The sequence below is a fragment of the Notechis scutatus genome, chromosome 2, assembly GCF_049901735.1.
Source record: "Notechis scutatus isolate UNSWTSFEM ecotype Mainland chromosome 2, rNotScu1.2, whole genome shotgun sequence".
NCBI classification, from domain to species: Eukaryota; Metazoa; Chordata; class Lepidosauria; order Squamata; family Elapidae; genus Notechis; species Notechis scutatus.
The window spans coordinates 79,738,931-79,758,474 of record NC_142010.1 but is presented as its reverse complement, the minus strand read 5'-3'; the positions used below and the strand labels follow the sequence as shown (position 1 = coordinate 79,758,474).

The 19,544-nt window shown below is 37.4% G+C and overlaps 1 protein-coding gene across 2 annotated transcripts in view; it reads left to right on the top strand.

Annotated features, from left to right (window-relative positions):
• Positions 1-19,544, top strand: part of SPOCK1 (SPARC (osteonectin), cwcv and kazal like domains proteoglycan 1) — a 528,048-nt gene that overhangs the window by 324,381 nt on the left and 184,123 nt on the right. The gene's annotated exons all lie outside the window — the stretch shown is intronic.

Here is a 19,544-nt window from a genome sequence, read left to right as displayed (position 1 = left end):
ACTATTTTTCATGTTTCTAGTGGAAACATTAAATTTTTGGGGGAGGAGAGGGGAGAGTTTGCAAAACTACCAGATTTGATGCCACAAGAATAATATTGATGCAAAGAAAGAAGAGTTCACTGAATGTCCAAGTTATTTGAATCTTTAACTTAGTCTTGTGCTACATTTCATTATCTTTCTGATGCAGCTGAATGTATTTATAGGTATGATACTGTACTGCATTCATATTGACCATATGCATTGCTGTTGGAGATTAAAAATCTTGAAAATATAAATATAATCTGGGAGTGGAGAACATAGCCAACAGTCCTTTGCCATTGCTCCGTCAATCTCTGATAAGTGTACTGCTTTACTGGCATTCCCCCTATCCATTCAGTGGGTTAGAACCTATTAGATCCCAGGCAACAAATGAACTTTAATGTGTTCCATAAGAAAGTTGAGATTTCTTATGTATCTGGTAGGCAGATCAACCTAGGTCTTAGTTGTCACTTGGACTGGGTATTTTGCAAAGAGTTGGCTTGAATTTTCTAGACATCTGGTAGATAAAATTCATATTCACTTAGAATTGGACTGTGATTAAGCCAATACATTTGAGGTGATGGATGTTTTATGTGGTTGCCTGGTAACTGTTTGAATGTGAAACTCCTAGGAAGTAGACATGATCCTCAGGACTGTTAACCTGACTGCCTGTTTGTTTGGTCATTACCCTCTTGATTTATGAAGTTCTTTCAGGTGGTGTGTAATTGATTCACAATTACGGAGTTGGAAGGCATGATGGAGTCTTCTCATCCATCACTCTACTCAAGCAGGAAAATGTATACCGTTTCAGACAAATATCTTCTTTTTAAACCCCCAGTGTTAGAGCACCCTCAACTTCTGGAGGCAGGTCATCCCACTGATTAATTGTTCTGTCAGGATATTTCTCCTTAATTCTAGGTTCTCTCTTTGATTAGTTTTCATCTATTGCTTCTTGTCCTGCCTTCAGATTCCATTCAAAAATACCAGTTTTTCAGAAGGATGGCCTAGTTCACTCGTGATATGCTTCTCCTGTTATGTACTTGTTTTGCTCATAATACTGCATTCCTATTGGACAGATACTGCCGCCTAGCAATTGGTAGATAACAACAGTTCTAATTGGCCGCCTAAGTGGCGGGAGTTTTAAATAAATGTCATTGGTTGCGAGCCGCAAGCAGCCGCTATAAAAAGGGCTGCCGCAGCTCGACTTTAGTTGAAGTTGACAGTTTAATAAAGAGCTGAACTCAACTCCGGTCTCGAGTCTACTTTGTTCTGGCGATAGAACATCTCCTTTAAGAGGTTGTTGCTGGATCCAAGAGTTCTGCACAATTTTTACCCACTCTAACCTTCCTTTTCTTAGGAGGTTTGCTAAGAAGACAGTTTTAGAGGGCTCTGAAGGAAGCAGATTATTCAGGACTGTTTCAGTCTTATTTCAGGTTAGGATATAGTACACAGATAGCATCATGGTTGATAGTTTATGGATGGCCTCTTGCAAAGCCAGGATAGCATGTTACTGTTCTGATAATCCCTGTTCTTTCAGTGGATTTTAATACTATCAGTCATGGAAGCAGGAAAAAGATTGACACGAGGCCCTAATGGGTGATGTGATACAGGGCTTCCTTTTCCTGTTTAATATCTACATGGTCTACATTATTTTTTTACTGTGGTTGTAAATTTGTTTTTAATATTGTGCACCAGCCAGAGTTGCTGTGGAGTTGAGCAGCTTTACAAATATGATACATAAATAAAAATGAACTTTATAGTGAGTGTAAAATTCAATACTAGTATACACTGTGTATCTGTTTGGAGTTACATTAGGGTTGCAGTTAGGCATACAACAAATAGGTAATCAACTAAGGAATTTCATAACTACAAACAGATTGTCCAGTAGATTATTTAAAAACAACAAAATTATTCATGCCTTAGGTATTGATTGAGCAAAAGAAAATCATTTTCTTAGTAATATTTAATTAATGCACTGGTATGTTATTTACAAAGGGAATTTTGGATTCTCTGCTGTATCTAACATTGGGTTAATTATTCAATAGGTAATATGTATGATTGTCCTGTTTACAAAGTTTTTCGTTGTATACAGTTCCTTGCGATAATAATTTGGATTCCATAAAAATACAGATTTAAAAGTAAAATGTGTAAGCTCAAGCAACACAGAATGCCTCCATAAACTACTTTCTCCCTATATTTGAGTATCAGCGGTTGTCTAAAAGATTAATTCCATAACATATATCACACTGTAGGTCTCTGTGTGAACTCCAGGTTGAGAAATGAGCCATAACTAAGAGATAAAACTTTTGGCTTGGCAAGCAAAAGTTTAATTCCCTGCTGTTTTTACTCCCACTCTGAAAACATCTAATACATGCCCCCCCAAAAAACAAATTCGCCCAGAGGTATCTGCAGAAGAGAATCAAAACAGCAAAGTTGGTGATTGGAGCACATGTACACATGTGTGACACAGAAACATGTGCAAATGTATTTATTTTTTTGTATTGGGATACCACAATTAGCTTGCTACCTGCTTTGAGTCCCCACCTCCTCATCCCTTGTAAATATTACCAAATCTACTCCTTTCACTGAAATAATAATATTACACTCATTGCCTTCTGTAGCTCTCCAGAAGGTTGGGAGGCTGAGTTGCAACATCAGACTCCTCTGCCTTTAAGGCTGTCACAGAACAGGAGTGGAGCAATTTTTGGTTGTTTAGAAACAAAAAATAAAGACCTGAATGAAAAAGTAATCTGTACAATAATCATTTTAAAATTTGCTAAGCTATCTGAGCAGAGAATCAAATAAACCTTAATTTGGAGAACTAATTAACACATTTGGTGACTATGCTCATGACAAAAATGTTGTTATCTCATGTTAAATTGGCCCATCAGTTTAGAATTTCTTGGTCCTATTTACCAACCTCCTACCCTTCTTCTGTTACATTTCTTTAGGATAATACTTAATATGTTAAGGAATTAAGTTTCCGAGCCAGTAAATTATTTTCTGCCTCAGTAATCCTTATTGTAAGATTATTTAAAGTATTTATTTCAGTCATTTGTCAACAGCTTTCTTACCCCAAACTTTATTCTTTTATCTGCATTATTGGGCAATACAGTATCAATTTCAGGTTCAAAAAGCTCCATTTTAAAAAAAATAACAGCTACTCTACTATGAAAGGCATATCAGTTTTGATTACTGCAATATAAATCATAATCGCCAAAGAAATTGCAGGTGTTTTTGCAATCCCACCAGCAAACCACAAAGAAAATAGAATGAAAGATAGATTTCTATTCTTCCTTAACTATCTCTGTTATCTTCAGAGTCACTTAGTCCATAATCATATAAACAAGTTGAGACCAGCTTGATAAATTCAGAGCTTTTGTTAGGCACTCAGGCAATATGTTTCCCAGACTGAGTAGATCTTTACTTGAACAGGTTGGATGCCAGATATTTTAGAAAGCTTTTTGATTATTTACTTATAGGATTTAATTTCTTTGTTAAATACAGAATCAATGATATTGTTTCTCCAGCTTAGTTTTGAATCCATAATCATTATAAAGCATATATTAATTCATGTTCTTCTCCTGTTTTGTATTTATCATGTTAGTAACTGAAGTAGGGAATATTATCTGGCAAGGTGAAAATGTTGCTAGAATAATTGTGGAAACAGAAGGTTAGCATTACACCTATTGGCTACATAAGTCTATAGATTCTTTCTGCACAGTCTTTGTAATATCTCTGTCTTCAAAATTAGTTAGACCAGCAAATGCAAAACCCAGTCTGTGCATGCTGTTTCTATCACAATACAAGGCTGGGGCTTCATGAATTGGTATGTAATAACAGAGCTGAGTTTTCAGTATCTGTATACAATTCAGTTAATTTCATTTCAGTGATTTGTGATACCATGAAAATTGTAAAGGAACTCTTGGTGAAACATTTGTTTTATTACCAGTGTTTGCAAAATGAAGCAAGGATAAATCTCCTTATTCTCTTTATTATTACCCTATATTACTTCCCATCTGTTAGCCAATTGTACTTTTTATTGCTTTCAGTGTAATCAGACACAGAATTCTTACGTTGTTACTTGTTCTTTCTTCTGTGTCACATCTGCAGTAATTTCCCTTAGAATTTGGTTTTAATTTTTCTCCTCATTGTAACGAGTATGTAATGAGTAATAATCTCCTGATGAATATCTCAACTGCAGCTATCAACTGTTAACATTTTAAAAAACGCATCAAAAAAGATTGCATGGTAAACTGGATTTCTGTTTAGATTGTCCTCAATTTATAACTGTTCATTTAAAGACAATCTGAAGATACAACAGCATTGAAAAAAATGAATTATGACCATTTTTCACACTTAGGACTCTTGTCGCATCCCTATGAACATGTGATCAAAATGTGGCTGCTTGGCTACTGGCATTTATGATAATTGCACTCTCTCAAGGTCATGTCCTGACCCTTTGTAACCTTCCCAACTTCTGACAAGCAGAGTCAATGGGGAAAGCCAAATTCACTTACTGACTTCATGATTCAATTAACAATTAACTGCAGTGGCAACAAATGGGGCAAGATTCAGTGAACAACTGTCTTGCTTAGCAACAGAATTTTTTGGCTCCATCGTGATCATAAATCGAAGACTACTTCTAACAACATTGGTTATAGATCAGGGGTGTCAGACTCGATTTTATCGAGGGCTGCATCAGGGTTGTGTTTGACCTCGGGAGCCAGGATGGCCTTGATGTTACTTATATCAGAGATGTCTATGGTGGTCGAGCACTCTGCCAGAGAAAATGGGCTCCCAAACTCTATTTTCAGCTGAAACAGCCTCCTGAGGCCTTCTGTCAGAGAAAACGGAGCTCGGGGGCTATGCATGCCCCCCCAAATGGCAGGAGGCCATCGTGACAGAAAACAGAGCCTGGGAGGGCTGCACACGGCCCTCTCAAGCTCCATTTTTGCTGGTAGAGGCACCACAGGCCGGTACTTTACTGTTTCCAGGATGGTCCTTTTGGCCAGATCTAAGCACCCCACAGGCCGGATTCGGCCTGCGGGCCTTGAGTTACCCCTGTTATAAATGATACCACTGTTATAGATGATGCAAACTGGACCTTAATGGTGAACAGTAGTCTTAATTTTCAAAGTTACAGAGTACTCAAAAAAACTTACCTATGACTCATCCTCAAAGTTATGACTCCTGTTCTATCTCTGTGGCCATGGGATTGCATTTCAGGCACTTGGAAACTGACTTTCATTTTTGCCCAGTTATGGTGCTCGCAGTCACATGATCATGTTTTGCAATTGCTTTTTGTCTCTTTTTGGGGAAAAAAACCCACCCATCAGATAACCTGGATTCTGACTTACAACCATGCGATTCATTTAACAACTGTCGTAAAAAAAGTTGTAAAATTGAATCCAGTCATGTGGTAACTCAGTTTATGACTGCAAGAACTTGTGACCAAAATTCCTGGCTCAATTGTAACCTACATTGAGGCATGCATTTGAGTGTGCATTGTCAATAACACTGTAATGTCAATATCTGCAAAAGCCCATGCATCTTGCAGGCATCTGCAAAAAGAAAACCTTAATTCATGTAAGATGTACATACATTGATTCAAGACAGGTTTTCTCTCTGTGTGCATCCTCACTGAACACACTTGATGTCTCCAGGAGCTCAATGTCTTTTCAGTAAATGGACAAGAGTGCAGTGCTCCAGGGAATTGCAAAAAATCTGCAAGTGCAGTTTGCCAAGGAGAAATTGCAGAGCTTGATTCTGTGTTGGATTTAGAGGTATTATCCCAGGAGTTCTGGATTGAAAACACTCTATAGACTTTGGAAATGGATTGTGACATCTTGGCAGTTTGAAAATGTGTGGACCTCAGCTTCCAAAATTTCCATCCTGGCTGGGGAATTTTGGGGAGTTAAAGTCCACACATCTATAAACTACTAAAGTTAAGAAACACTGCAGTAGACTGAAGCATATACAGTACAAATCTTCCCTGTTCCTCAGTTCCACACTCAAGAGGAGACCTGTGTGTAACATCATAATTCCAGTGTTTTCCAAATGCAACCCAAGAGCAGGTAGTTTCCTGACCATCTCCACTTCCAGAAGGATTATTATGATTCTCCCATATTCTGCTATACCTTTGAGTCATTATTATATTCTAGTACTTTTTCCTAGATCATAAGTACAGGTGAAAACAGTAGATTGTTCCTGATTTCACACAGATTATCAATGATCCAGTGCACAGGAACAGGAACTTTAAAAAGTGGCATCAGGTTCTCTCAAAACATCAAATTTGTGCTTGGTTACTAAGGATTTGTGCATACATTGACATGACTGTTCCATTTTCTGGGTGAGCAAATTCTATTAAGTCTCAGAAACTGTCACCTGCCATTTGAAGATTGCAATGAGTCCATTAGTAAATGGACTCAAGTCCGTATTTAAGGCAACTTTCGTCAACCTAATTCCCACTGGATTACAACTCACAGAATTTCCAATCAACATGTCCTGTAGCTGGGGTAATTAGGATTCTAGGATTATAAACCTCACATAGTTGAAGAGAAACAATTTTGGAAAAGCTGCACCAGGAGAAATGAAAAGCTGATGAGGGAAATAGAGCCTCCCCCACCCCCCAAGTTACGCATGTGAGCCTCAGAATTGCTAACTTTTATGAAGTTGGCATTTATTTCAGCTGTTTGACTTCACACAAGGTTTTATTTTCCTGCAATCTAAATTGTTTCAAACAACTGCTGTGAAACTAAAGGTCAAGATTTAATGTCCTAAGCAAATAAAATGTTGATGATTGTAAGTAATTATCAGGTAATTCTAGTGCCTGCCCAAAATTTCAGGGAATGTTTTAAGCTTCAATGAACGAAGACCTTAATGAGCCTGAGAAAATTCACAGCAGTAGAAGTGGCATTTATGGATTATTACTGTTTTGAATTCTAACCCAGAAAAGGCAGTGCATCTGACCTGGTGAAGATAACACTGTAGTATCAACAATGAATGTAGTGTCCATGTAAATTCTGGTGTGTTGAAAATTAGTTGCCCCATAGAACCTAATCTTATCAGAAGATTTTTTTAAAAAATCATAGTCACATTTTTAATACAAACTCTAGTGCAGATCTTATTTATGAAGAGGTCCCACAGGTTTAATATGACTTTGGTTTTCTTTAAAATTTCTAGTATCCACCTTAAGAAGAAGGAATAGTCTTATTGTCTTTTAACCCTATTAACTCTCAAGTCACAATGAAATTCTTCTACAATGTCATAAAATACAATTTTCACTCCATCTTTTCTGATATAAAGTATTAGATAAAGTTCTCCCGATTCCATATCTAGAAACAAAAATTAATCTGGCCCATCCACTTTCATGTAGTTTCTGATATCATGGTTGTACCCTATGACTATCATTAAGTGTTGTACGTTATGATTCTTGATTCTTAACGAATGTATCTTTTCTTTATGTATACTGAGAGTATTTACACCAAGACAAATTCCTTGTGTGTCCAATCACTTGGCCAATAAAGTGTTCTATTCTATTCTATTCTATTCTATTCTATTCTATTCTATTCTATTCTATTCTATTCTATTCTATTCTATTCTATTCTATTCTATTCACATAACAGTTTATCTGTTTCCTTATTATAAAAAAAAGGAATTCCACATGTACTTAATGTGTGAGCCAGTGTGATATAGTAATCAAGCATTTGATTACAACAAAATGATCCAGGATCAGGTCCACCCACAGCTATGGAAACCTGTTGAAGACTTTTAACCAGCTTATTTCTCTCAGCCCCTAATAACAGATAACCGATAATCAGAGTTGGAACCTTATAGATCATCTAGTCCAATCCCCCGCCCAAGCGGGAGATCCTACACCATTTCTGACAAATGGCAGTCAAATCTCTTCTTGAAGGTCTCAAGTGCTCCCACAACTTCCGATGGCACTCCCACAACTTCCGAGGGCAAGCTGTTCTATTGGTTGATTGTTCTCACTGTCAGAAAGTTTCTCCTTATTTCCAGGTTAAATCTCTCCTTGTTCAGTTTCCATCCCTTATTCCTTGTGTGGCCTACAGGTGCTTTAGAAAATAGATTGACCCCTTCCTCTCTGTGGCAGCCACTCAAATATTGGAAGACTGCTATCATGTCAGATTGGTCAATGCTGGCGAAACACTGGTCATCATGAAAGAAAATGGAGAGTTTTTGACAATCCAGGGCCTACAGAGTTACTGGCTGTCTAATAATAATTTCTCTGCTCATTAGCATTTTGTGCCTGAATATTTAAAAAGAAAAGGTTAAGAATTCCAGCTTAGACATGGCTTCACTGATGGATTCCTTTGGAATGGCTTTCAGGAAAACATCAGCTCTTGTAAGTAAAAACATCAGCTCCTGTATCTATAATTATGACTAATGAGGTTCTAGCAAATGAGCTGAATAAGCATGTAAATGTAAAGCTTTCCTCACTTTTTTTAGTTCTCTACTTAGTGACCATTCAAAGTTACAAAAGCACTGGAAAAGGTGACTTGCTGTTTCACACACATCTCCATGGTCATGTAATTGTAATCAAAACAGTTGGCAGCTGGCATGTATTTATGGTGGTTACAGTGTCCTGGGGTCATGTGATCACCTTTTGCAACTTTCTGACTAGCAAAGTCAATGGGGAAGGCAGATTCACTTCACGCTTAACCATATTACCAATTCAATAAGTGCAGTGATTCACTTAACTGTGGAAAGAAAGATCATAGAATGAGGGAAAACTCACTAAATAACTGTCTAGCGATGGAAATTGTGGGCTTAATTTAGTTGTAAGTCAAGAACTACCTGTATTGTCTTAACTTTTCAGATTGTCAAAACTTTGTGCAACCTGCAACTGATAAAACTGGTAACTTGAAGGAAATGGTTGTTGTTCATGTAGACTCCTCCCAAGGAATTAAAAACAAAGAGTAAAACACTTTAAGCAAATTCCCATGCCAGAAGGTAGTCAGAAAATAACAAAGGCAATGCTGCTGCAAGCCTATTTTTCCCTGACTTATCAACACAATTAACTACAGGTAATGCTTATTTAGTAACTGCTCACAGTTATAGTGATAATGGAGAAGTAACTTGCAATCAGTTCTATATATTGTCTACTGTCCAGAGTAATTTTCTGTGAGATGGATGTCCATCCAAATTTTATTAATAAACAAAATATTCACATTTACAACCTTTGCAGGTCTGTAAAACCAAAAAATAAGTTGAAGTAAGATCATAAGCAAAATTGTGGTTTCACTTAGCAACCACTTTGCTTAATGACCAAGTTGCCAGTCCCCATTGTGACTGCTAAAATGAGGACTAACTGTAGTTATAGCTGTTTTTAATAACATTTAAAAAGCAGGAATATAGGCTACTAGAGACTTCATTTGTTTTTCTGTAAGCCAATTACTCCACTGCCAGCTTTATTTTGTTGATGTTATGAACATATTAATTTGTATATTAATTTGCTCCCCAATATGGTGGGAAAAATGATTATTTTTAGCAAGTTATTAATATAATCAATGGAATATTTTGGAGTTTCCCCTATTTATCTGTTCATTGCCTTAATTGTGAGACCTCTTAAAAATATTGTAACATCTCAACTCAAACTACTGTACCTAGTTTGAACAGCTACCACACTTTTTTCTATCTTAACTCTGTCCTTGGCTGCAAAGGGTACATTCAAATGCTCAACCAACATTAAGAAAACATTGCTTGTCCCATGTGAAAATGACCCAATTCTTATATTACAAAGGCCAAAGAAGAAAGTCAGAGATTCTATCTAAAACTGGAAGATTTGCACAAGCAATGAAATTGATTCAATTGACAGCAAAGCTTCTTCCTGCTTCAGAGAATTTAAGCATAGTTATTAATCCTGTCCACAATAGAAAACAACAACTAAAAACATCAGAGAAAAGCTCACCAACCAATGACTTTGGGTTTTCTTTACAACAGTTACAAGCAAATGTATTTTCCCTCCTCCCCCTTTAAGGTTATATTACATAATTACCACCTTCTTCACAATCCATTGTTCTATTGTGGGTATTTCAGTATTAAGAATAATTATGTTTTTCTCATATATATCAAGAATCTAGTGGAAGATACCCAAATAGTCACATCACTAAAATCTGCACGGAAGATGCTTACCCTTCCCCTACTGACATCTTTAGAATTCAAGCATGCCTTCCCCGCTTTTGAGCATGTCAATAACATATGCCACAGTCAAGCATGAAAGATAACTTCATATATGAGGCATACTCAATAGCAAATTACAAATCTAGACAAATTGATATTCACCTCAGCCTACAACCTGACCTTATTAAGGGTCCTTTGAGTAATATTCACCAGCTGATCTACACTAACATTTCCATCTCAGTCTGGCCTCTCAGCTGATATATTATGTTTTGGGTTTTTCTACTTCTTTTTCTCAGACAGATCCAGGCAGGTTTCCAACCCAATGCTCCCCATCAGTAAAGAATATTTGTGAAAGTCCCTTTCCTCACCAAATATCACATTATTCAATAAATTCTGTCTTCTTCAGATAGATAGTTCTTCAGTAGAATAGTTTAATAATCAATCGGCAGACGGAGTAAAAGCTAAAAGGGTTCTTTTGGAACAGAAAGATTCCATATTTTTTAGATTTGATTTATAAATATAATTCAATTTTGTTGCAAGAGACCTGGACTCTACAGCTTCCATTACAAGGTTATATAATGCAGTATATTCCCTTAATGGTGTTCCTGGTCCTGAAAGGGCTGATCTCAAGAATCTTAATATCTTAAAATGCAGGTAACCTGTAGTCTCCAGTTTCTCAGTTGGGACACATGTGAGCAAATGGCATTAGCCTCTAGGGCCAACTTAACGAAACATGCTTTCCTAATTATACACATTTATTGACCTCCTTGCAGGTTGGTTTTCCCAACAAATGTCACCTGGGACAAATCTGAGAATTACTTGACACAGTTTGCCTAGGCTGACACAATTCCTGGTGTTCTATTTCTGGGTGACCTAAATGTCAGATTTGGTACCAATGACAAAGCCTTTCCTGCCAAACTAATAACCATAATTGCCTCTTGCACCCTCAGAATCACAGAGGCCAACTATATCACTCTGGGGATCAGAATGACACCTACAAGGTATTACAAGAAAATTCAGGCTTTGCATCCGTGGTGGGATTCAAATATTGTTGCCACCTGTTCTGTGGGTGTGGCTTGGTGGGCGCGCTTTGTGCACGTGCACATACTTTGCATGCACACGCGCGCCAAATGCGCACTTTGCATAGATGCAGAGGCGTTTTGCACAGGCGCAGAGGCATTCTAACTCACCTCCTGCAAGCCTGCACGATCCCGTTCACTTCAGCAGCTGCCACGCAGCACTATTCTGTGCCGTCCAAAGCAGCTGTGCTTCAAATTAGAGGATAAAGGTGAGTATGGGAGCCTGGGTGGGCAGGTGGGCCCAACAGCAGAGCGGCAGAGAGAACCGGTTCGGTCTCCGCTGCTCATCGCGCCTACCGGCTCGCCAGAACTGGGCAAAACCGGTCGAATACTGCCACTGCTTTGCATACTAAATGGCAGAATAGGCAATGACTTTACTGGGAGTATGCCTATAGGGGAGTAGGTCCAATAAATTCAATTTTACATTTAATATTCTGATTTCTAACTATTTTGTTTCATTTGGTATATTCTTTACAGTTGAACTATGGCTGAAGAACATTCTCCACTACTATTTCATTTGGGCTTTGGGCATAAACTCAACTTTTCAGAACATTAAAATTATGACATGGGCCCAGCCACTCCAAGGACTGGATTGTCTGACAAGATGGTGAGATCAGCTTAACATCTTGCCCAAGATCAGACCTTGGAGCTCTATAGCTCCTGACTGAGAGCTCAAATTCTGCAGAAGCTGTTACTACATATAACCTATTGACAGACAAATTTCAAAGGTCATTATTAATATGTCAGCATCCTATGAACCATAACCCCTTAAATCAGGACTATACATAAGCCAGGGCAAATTTAGTAGCAACCTTCAAATTGTATAAATTCAGTAATTGCAATGTTACTAAGAATCAACTTCTAGATCATAAAAGAAGTTATAAAAAGAAAAAAGCAGATGTACATATAAAATAAATGAGAATGATTTTTTCTTGCAACAAGAAACAAAAAACCTGCTGTCTTCTGGAAGATAATTGCAAGCACTTCATCCCATAAGTCAGAAACTAAGGTTCCTCTAGAAAAATGGGTATGAGTTTTACAATCAGTTTTATCAACCCTTCAACCTATCTGTGTTTCATTCCAACCTACCTCATTAAACAGTCTCCCTCCTTGGCCTTCATATTCTTGGTCACAAATTGTCACATTTATTGATCAGCTAAAAAGCCTTTGGTACTGATTTGATACCTATCAAATTGTTAAAAAATAATAGCAATGGAAAAGATATCCAGATTCCCTCTGACACACTATGGAAGCAAAAGGTGGATCTTGAAGAAGAAGTAGGATAGGAAGAGTATCAGTGCTTTTGAATTTAGGCACAAAAACTAGGTGGAAATTGTCCTACTTTATACATTATGCAAAGTCTTAATGCAAAGAAGGCTCTAATGTAGGGAAGGTGGAAGGAAAGAAAAGAAGACAACCATCAGTAAAATGGATGAGTAAGTCACAGTAATTGGAAGTCCTTAAAGACCTTATTAGGGACAGATTATTAGAGAAAAATTAGGTTGTTATGTAAGAATCAACACCAACTTGATAGCATATAATCAAATTTCGATTAGTGGGTTAATATTTTGTGTCATTTATCCAAATTAATAACTTCTTTCATATGCCCAAGAACTAGAATTATTCAACCATATTTTCACTCTTCCAGAAGCCCACTAGCACTAATCCTTTCAATTATAACTCAGTTATTTTCTTCTATTCCCAATAAATCACATACACTATTTTTTTGACGTAAATACTTCATCGGGCAGAACAAGAGAAATTTCTTACCAATTTAGCCATCTTTTTCTTACATATGATTTTGGTTGGCTTACAAGATTAAACACACAAGCAAACTCATAATCAAAAATAAATAAATATAACAATACTATTAAAACATTAACACTAACAACTATTTAAAAAAACCCAAAACTATGGGAGAGTACAGTCAATTACACTAACAGTACAACCATTTTTCATGCACCATAACACCACTATTAGATCTTCAGGCCAGATGACAAAGCCATATCTTCTGGCCCTTCCAGAAGGCCAGTAAGATCAGATTAACAGAGTTGGAAGGGACCTTGTAGGTCTTCTAGATCAGGGCCTGCATGACCGCAAGGGGAATGATGTTCCATTGGGGAGATGTCACAACAAAAAAGGTTATCCTCCCAGGTCCTGTCAAATGACATTTCTTAATGGAGATGACTCACAACATGCCCTTTTTGCTGGACCTAATAGGATAGGTAGATGTGATTGGAGACAGGCATTCTGTCAAATAACACAGCTCTATGCCACAAACAAGCAGCCTTTAGGGAGGTGAGATCAACTATGAATCATTGTTTTATTCTGAAGTTTGGGACTTAGAAAATACATATGCACATTCCCATTCCTTTTCTCCCACCTTTATTGATTTAATATCAACAGAGAAGGATCTAGCAAAAGCTGTCACAATAAGTGATAGACTGGAGGCCAGTCTGCTTAATTAGGATGCTGCAGGAGAATACTGTCACACAAGTTCGAAATGATAGCAATGGTCTACAGATATTCCTATCTAAAAAAGAATAAAACAGGACAGTATGCTGAACTATTTTTCTCTTCCCCACCCCCCATTCTAACAGTTACTTCTTTAACTAAAGCAGAATTCCATTACCACTCAAATTTAACAACAGTGTTGGTTGTGTGTTTCTTTATGCCATCAAAGAAGCCCTTCTTTCTCACATACCATGAGGTCCTTGTGCACAGGTTTTTCCTCCCATGCCATGGCTTCTTGTACTCTATTTTTTTATTTTAACAAATCAACCATTTAATTTGCTATTCAGTCACTGTAAAAAAAAAAAAAAAAGATTATCCCTTATCACTCTTTCCACAATGACTCCTTCCAGTCTTCACAGAGCCTGTTAAAAGATGTTGGCCAGAATCAGGGGGAGGATCAACTTCATCTGCAGTTCTTGTACTATTTCTGATTTAAAATGTTAATAGCTGGGTGAAAGAAACTCTGGTGATAACGATAACACTAATAATCAACTACCATCCAATATATCTTCATGTCACTAACTTTCTTGGCATCGACAGATTGTATGCTTTGCACTCACTTTTATTGTTGCAAAATGATGTCAACAATAACAGAAGAACAGAATAAAGTAATAGAGTTGGAGGGGAGCTTGGAGGTTTTCTAGTCCAATCCCCTGTTCAAGCCGGAACCCGTATCCCACTTCAGACAAATGGTTATCCAACATCTTTTTAAAAACTTCTAGTGTTGGAGCATTCACAGTTTCTGGAGGCAAGCTGTTCCACTGATTAATTGTTCTAACTGTCAGGAAATTTGTCCTTAGTTCTAGGTTGGTTCTCTCCTTGATTATTTTCCGTCCATTACTTCTTATCCTGCCTTCAGGTGGTCTGGAGAACATTTTAATTTGCTAGGCACTTGTAATCAGGCTTTAGCTTTTGATGACTTATGAAAAATAAAGCATTTTCCAAAACAAAATGTAGTAACAAAAATAAGGTTTGTATTCCAGAGATTAAACTTGTTTTACACAGTTACTATTTAGGAATATTTATGAAAATATTATAAAATGCACAAAAGAACAAAATACCCCAAATTTATCTTTTGTTGTGTTTTTGTATAGTCCATCACATTTGTACCTATAGATATATTAGGCTATTATGACCAAGATGGCCATCTGCTTATTTTTCAGAATGACATTTTTTTATGGAAGCAAAGTGTGTGCAAATATCATGAAAGTGAGCGGTAACATAAGAAGTAGTAAAATTGGAGGTTACCGGTTGTAAATACAGATAGACAGGTATTAGTGATGGTGCTGTTATGCAGGGGCTGAAAATGGGAGAATAGGTATCCAAGTGCTCTTCTGATTGCTTGAAAACTGTTCTCCTGTCCTCATCTTTGTTCTGTTGATATTTGTCATTTTCATTGCTCTCATGTTTTTGTTACATGAGACAAGCATGTGACAAAACATTGTATTGTTTGCATGACTGCAAGGAACATTCAAATGCAGACGTTCACAGGCAGTACTATTAAGTTAACAGATTTAACAGATAATCAGAGTTTTAGTCTCCAGTCCCCTAATCATCCTTGTTAAGTTTGAGGCATGGGTTTAATGAACGGAGACCAGACTGTAAACCGTGAACTTCAGCTCTTTATTCACAAGCATAACAGAGACAAAAAACCCCGGCTAGCAGTCACTCTTTTATAGCGTAAGCTGCTATCCGGATAACCAATGGATAGAGTTATAGCGTTTGAATCTTGGCGCGGCCCGCCAACAGCCAGTCAGATTGCTCGGAATGGACCAATCACAACTTGCCATTATATAGGCCAATAGAACGTGCAGGATTACGATCCTGCTAGGCAAATGAATCTTTATTAATTACATTTCTTTCATTCACAACAATCCTGGTTGCTCTTCTCTGTATTTTTTCTACAGTCTCAACATCTTTTTTATAATGTGGTGAACAAAACTGGATGCAGTACTTTAGGTGTGGTCTTACGAAGGCTTTATAGAGTGCTATTAGTACTTCCCTTGATCTTGATTGTATCCCTCTGTTAATACAATTTAGGATTGCATTAGCTTTTTTGGCTGCTGCTGCACACTGCTGGCTCATATTTAGCTGGTTATCCACTAAGACTCAAGATCCAATTTTAGGGAGATAAACTGAACTGATACAGACTGCTATAATTGTATACAAATTTTGGTAAAATCTAAAGAACATGGTTGTAAATAAATGTATTTAACTAAAGTTACACGTCTGTGGAGATTCCCAGTCATGGTTGTCCCAAAGGTGCTTTATTCAAGAGGCAACTGGACTTCCTGGTTTTTCTTTGAAGATGTTTTGCTTCTCATCCAAGAAGAGCTGAAGAAGCTTCTTGGACGAGAAGTGAAACGTCTTCAAAGAAAAATCAGGAAGTCCAGTTGCATCTTGAAAAAAAGCACCTTTGGATTAAATAAAGTTAGTTCCACATAATCCTGTAATAATTAATTGTGTCAGATAAATCACATGCATACCTTATGCATGTGATTTAACTTATCTCACATCCTGATCTAAAGCATGTGACATACTTTATCTCTCCCTTTGCTTTATAAAATCATTGCAGCACAACAAGGCCTCGCACCTGGCAAGCAATTCTTCTGTATAAATATTTCTAGTAATCTGTATCCAAGAAGTGCCCCTCCTGATACCTTCCAGATATGTTAAATTTTAAACACCAAAACCCCCAGTCTGGTCTTTTGCCCTCTGCTTCAAGATTGGAACCTGTTTGTTTACTTGTTTGTTTTTATGATATGGCTGTCAAATTAATAAATAAATAAATATATCTATTCAGTGGAATCCATTTTTTATATGCATGCAGCATCTTGATGCATAGACAAAGGGCAGGGCTTGCATTACAATGCTGCTTTTGGTATTTTGACCTCCCATGTAGACCTCCTGCCATCTCTGGGTCCATGGCCAGAGGCAGCATATGGCCGCCATGGTAGCTACAGACCTGAACCAACTTATTCAGAGATCTACTCACATGGGGGGAGGGGTCACACATTAGACTTGGTGCTTGCCTCTAGGAAGTGGTATCATGATCTGGATTTGGGGGATATTAACATTTCCTTCCATGAATGGACCACTTTTCTTGACCCAAGAATTCTCCATAGCCATTCCCCACCACAGGGAAATGGAGCCTATTCAGTTGGGCCACCCCAGGTTCTAATGGACCCAATGCAGTTTCAGAAGGCACTTGGGGTTTTTCCCAAAACTCTGGGAAACCCCCAAGTGATGGGGACAGTGGACCAGTGGTGACAGGGATAGGTGACGGGGTAGGTGATAGGGACAGTGGACCAGTGGTGGGCTACAACTGGTTCAACAACTGGCGCATGCAGCGTTCAAAAACCACCCACTTGAAGCTTAAAAACTTACCTTCTATGTCAGTGCTGGTGAGTAAAACAGCTGAGGCACGGCAATCTGCTGTGCTGCATGAATCAGCTGAGCTAGAAAACAGGGAAATATAGGACAGGAAAGGGCAGGGGCGGGTGGGCACAGCCAACTGCTCTAAGGAACTACTGGTTTGCTAGCAGCCCACCACTGCAGTGGACCAAATCATACCTATGCAGAGTCTGTCTTCTTATGGCAGCTAGGAAGGATGCCTATGGCAGCTCCTGATCTGTGAAACACTCGGCTGCCTGAATTTCAGTCTGCCTCTAAGTTCCTGTCTTCAAGACCTGGCTTTTCACCCAAGTGCTGGGATAAGATTACATGATCAAACATTATAAGTTTCACTTGGCACCAGGTTTTTGTTGTTTTTAATGCTTTATTGTTTTTTTAAAAAATTTTTAATTTTAAGATGGCTTTGTATCTTGTTTTAACTTTTGATTTGGAACTGCCCAGATCTGGTCATAAGATGGACAGCTATTTAAATAAATACCAATGTGTCTGTTTGATAGGGCACAATCTTATTCTCTGTAATTAAAAATACAAAGCATTTCTTTGAAAACAATTAAAGCAATAAGTCCTCTACCCTTATAAAAACTTTGCAAGCAATTATTTAACACTTTTTCTTTAGCTGCACATTGAACAGAGTAACTGCATAGCTGCCAGTTTTACAGGATGTGTAATTAAGGTAGTTAATAAAGCAATTACCTGAACATGACAATGACTGTTCTTCACTAATCAGAAAATGAAAATAGGGGTAATCTTAAATTGCCAAATACTTCCTTAGTGACTAACAGCCCTTCCAGTGATTGGAAGGTACATATAATTATTGTGTAAGCTTGCAAGTATGTACATTGTTTAGCAAATTTAATTAAATCATTATAAACAAATTAATCCAATTATCAACTTTCTGGTTTGAAAATAGGGACCAAAAAAGTGTCAGTAGCTATAGCAGTCATTAATTGGACAAGGAAAAAACAAACAAGAAAAAGAGGATTTTCAAAAAATTAGGCAGTATGGAAAAGAAGTTGAAGCCTTAAATGGAAATGTTTTGTTTTCTTCTGAATAACACCTAGTGACCTTGCTTTGTCTATGATCGCAGTTTGTGAATACACAGACATACCTCAAAATAACACAGGCAACTCAATGTGTCCTTGATCACAATTATTGATTGCTTTGATTTAAAAAGCAAAGGTGAATGGGATGTCAGGGTTTTAACGGTATATAGAGGGAATTTCAGCTGGAATAGCTCTCCCCTACCCCGGTGAGAGGTAGCCCGTTTAATCCTCCCAAATAGGGAAAAGCTAGAAGCTATTTCTTCTCAAGCAACAGCAATTGAAGCTCCAACTGCTGCTAGATAAACCTATACCTTCTATATTTCTCTTATTCACCACACAGCTTTCATTTCTAATTCCAAGGGATTCAAGACGCCAAGCATAAGGCTTTCCCAGAGCATCTTCTCAATTACATATATTTCTGCCTCCATTACATATATTTCATAACCTAAAAACTAGTACTAGACTGCTCTGAGTTTGCATCCATTGTAGGAATCCACGGGAAGGAGAAGAGGTGCAAATGATGACATATATATGATGGCATCATCACATGTGGTTAGTCTGCATTTTGTTACAGATCTTGTTGGATTCAATCATTTAAAAGGAAAAAAAAATAAACCTACAGTACAGTAGCTGGTTTGGTTTAGTGTGCTACATGAACCTAGATATGTGGTTTATAAATCCTTACTTTTAACCGAGTTCAGAAATAACAACCTGGGGTTTCATCCCATTTTTCAAATATCATGTTTCAGTATCTTACTGCATTTATGCAATGTCATATTTGGTGATAAATGACAAAACTGATAACGGAAAAAAGTTTCTCACAGATAACTCAGCACGTTAGTTGAACCCTGACAATTTACATATAGAATAAAATATGTGCTGCAAATTAGAACTGTGGTTTCTATTATTTTCTCATTTTTTTTTTAGCATAACTCAATGGATGTGAGGGAATTTCAGAAAGGGAGAATAAAACCATCTAATCGTTTTTAGTTTTAGCCACAACACAGCATATCTTTCAATATATATCCATTCTATTCAAATTAATACCAGAAATTATACCAACTCCAGTTTTTGAAATCTTGGTTTGCATATGAAAACAAAATTTAACTGGACTGGCAAATATGAGATGCCTCCAAATGGCCTCATTATAGCAAATGTTATTAGCACAAAATAGGATGGGATATTGTGTTCATGTGGTAAATGTGATATGCAATACTTGGAAATAGGAGAAGCGGAAATTAAAAGCTAATCCATTTCAAGCACTGTATATACAGTGGTATAAAATTTCAAGTTTATTGCCCAACAAAACATTCATTTTAACAGAATA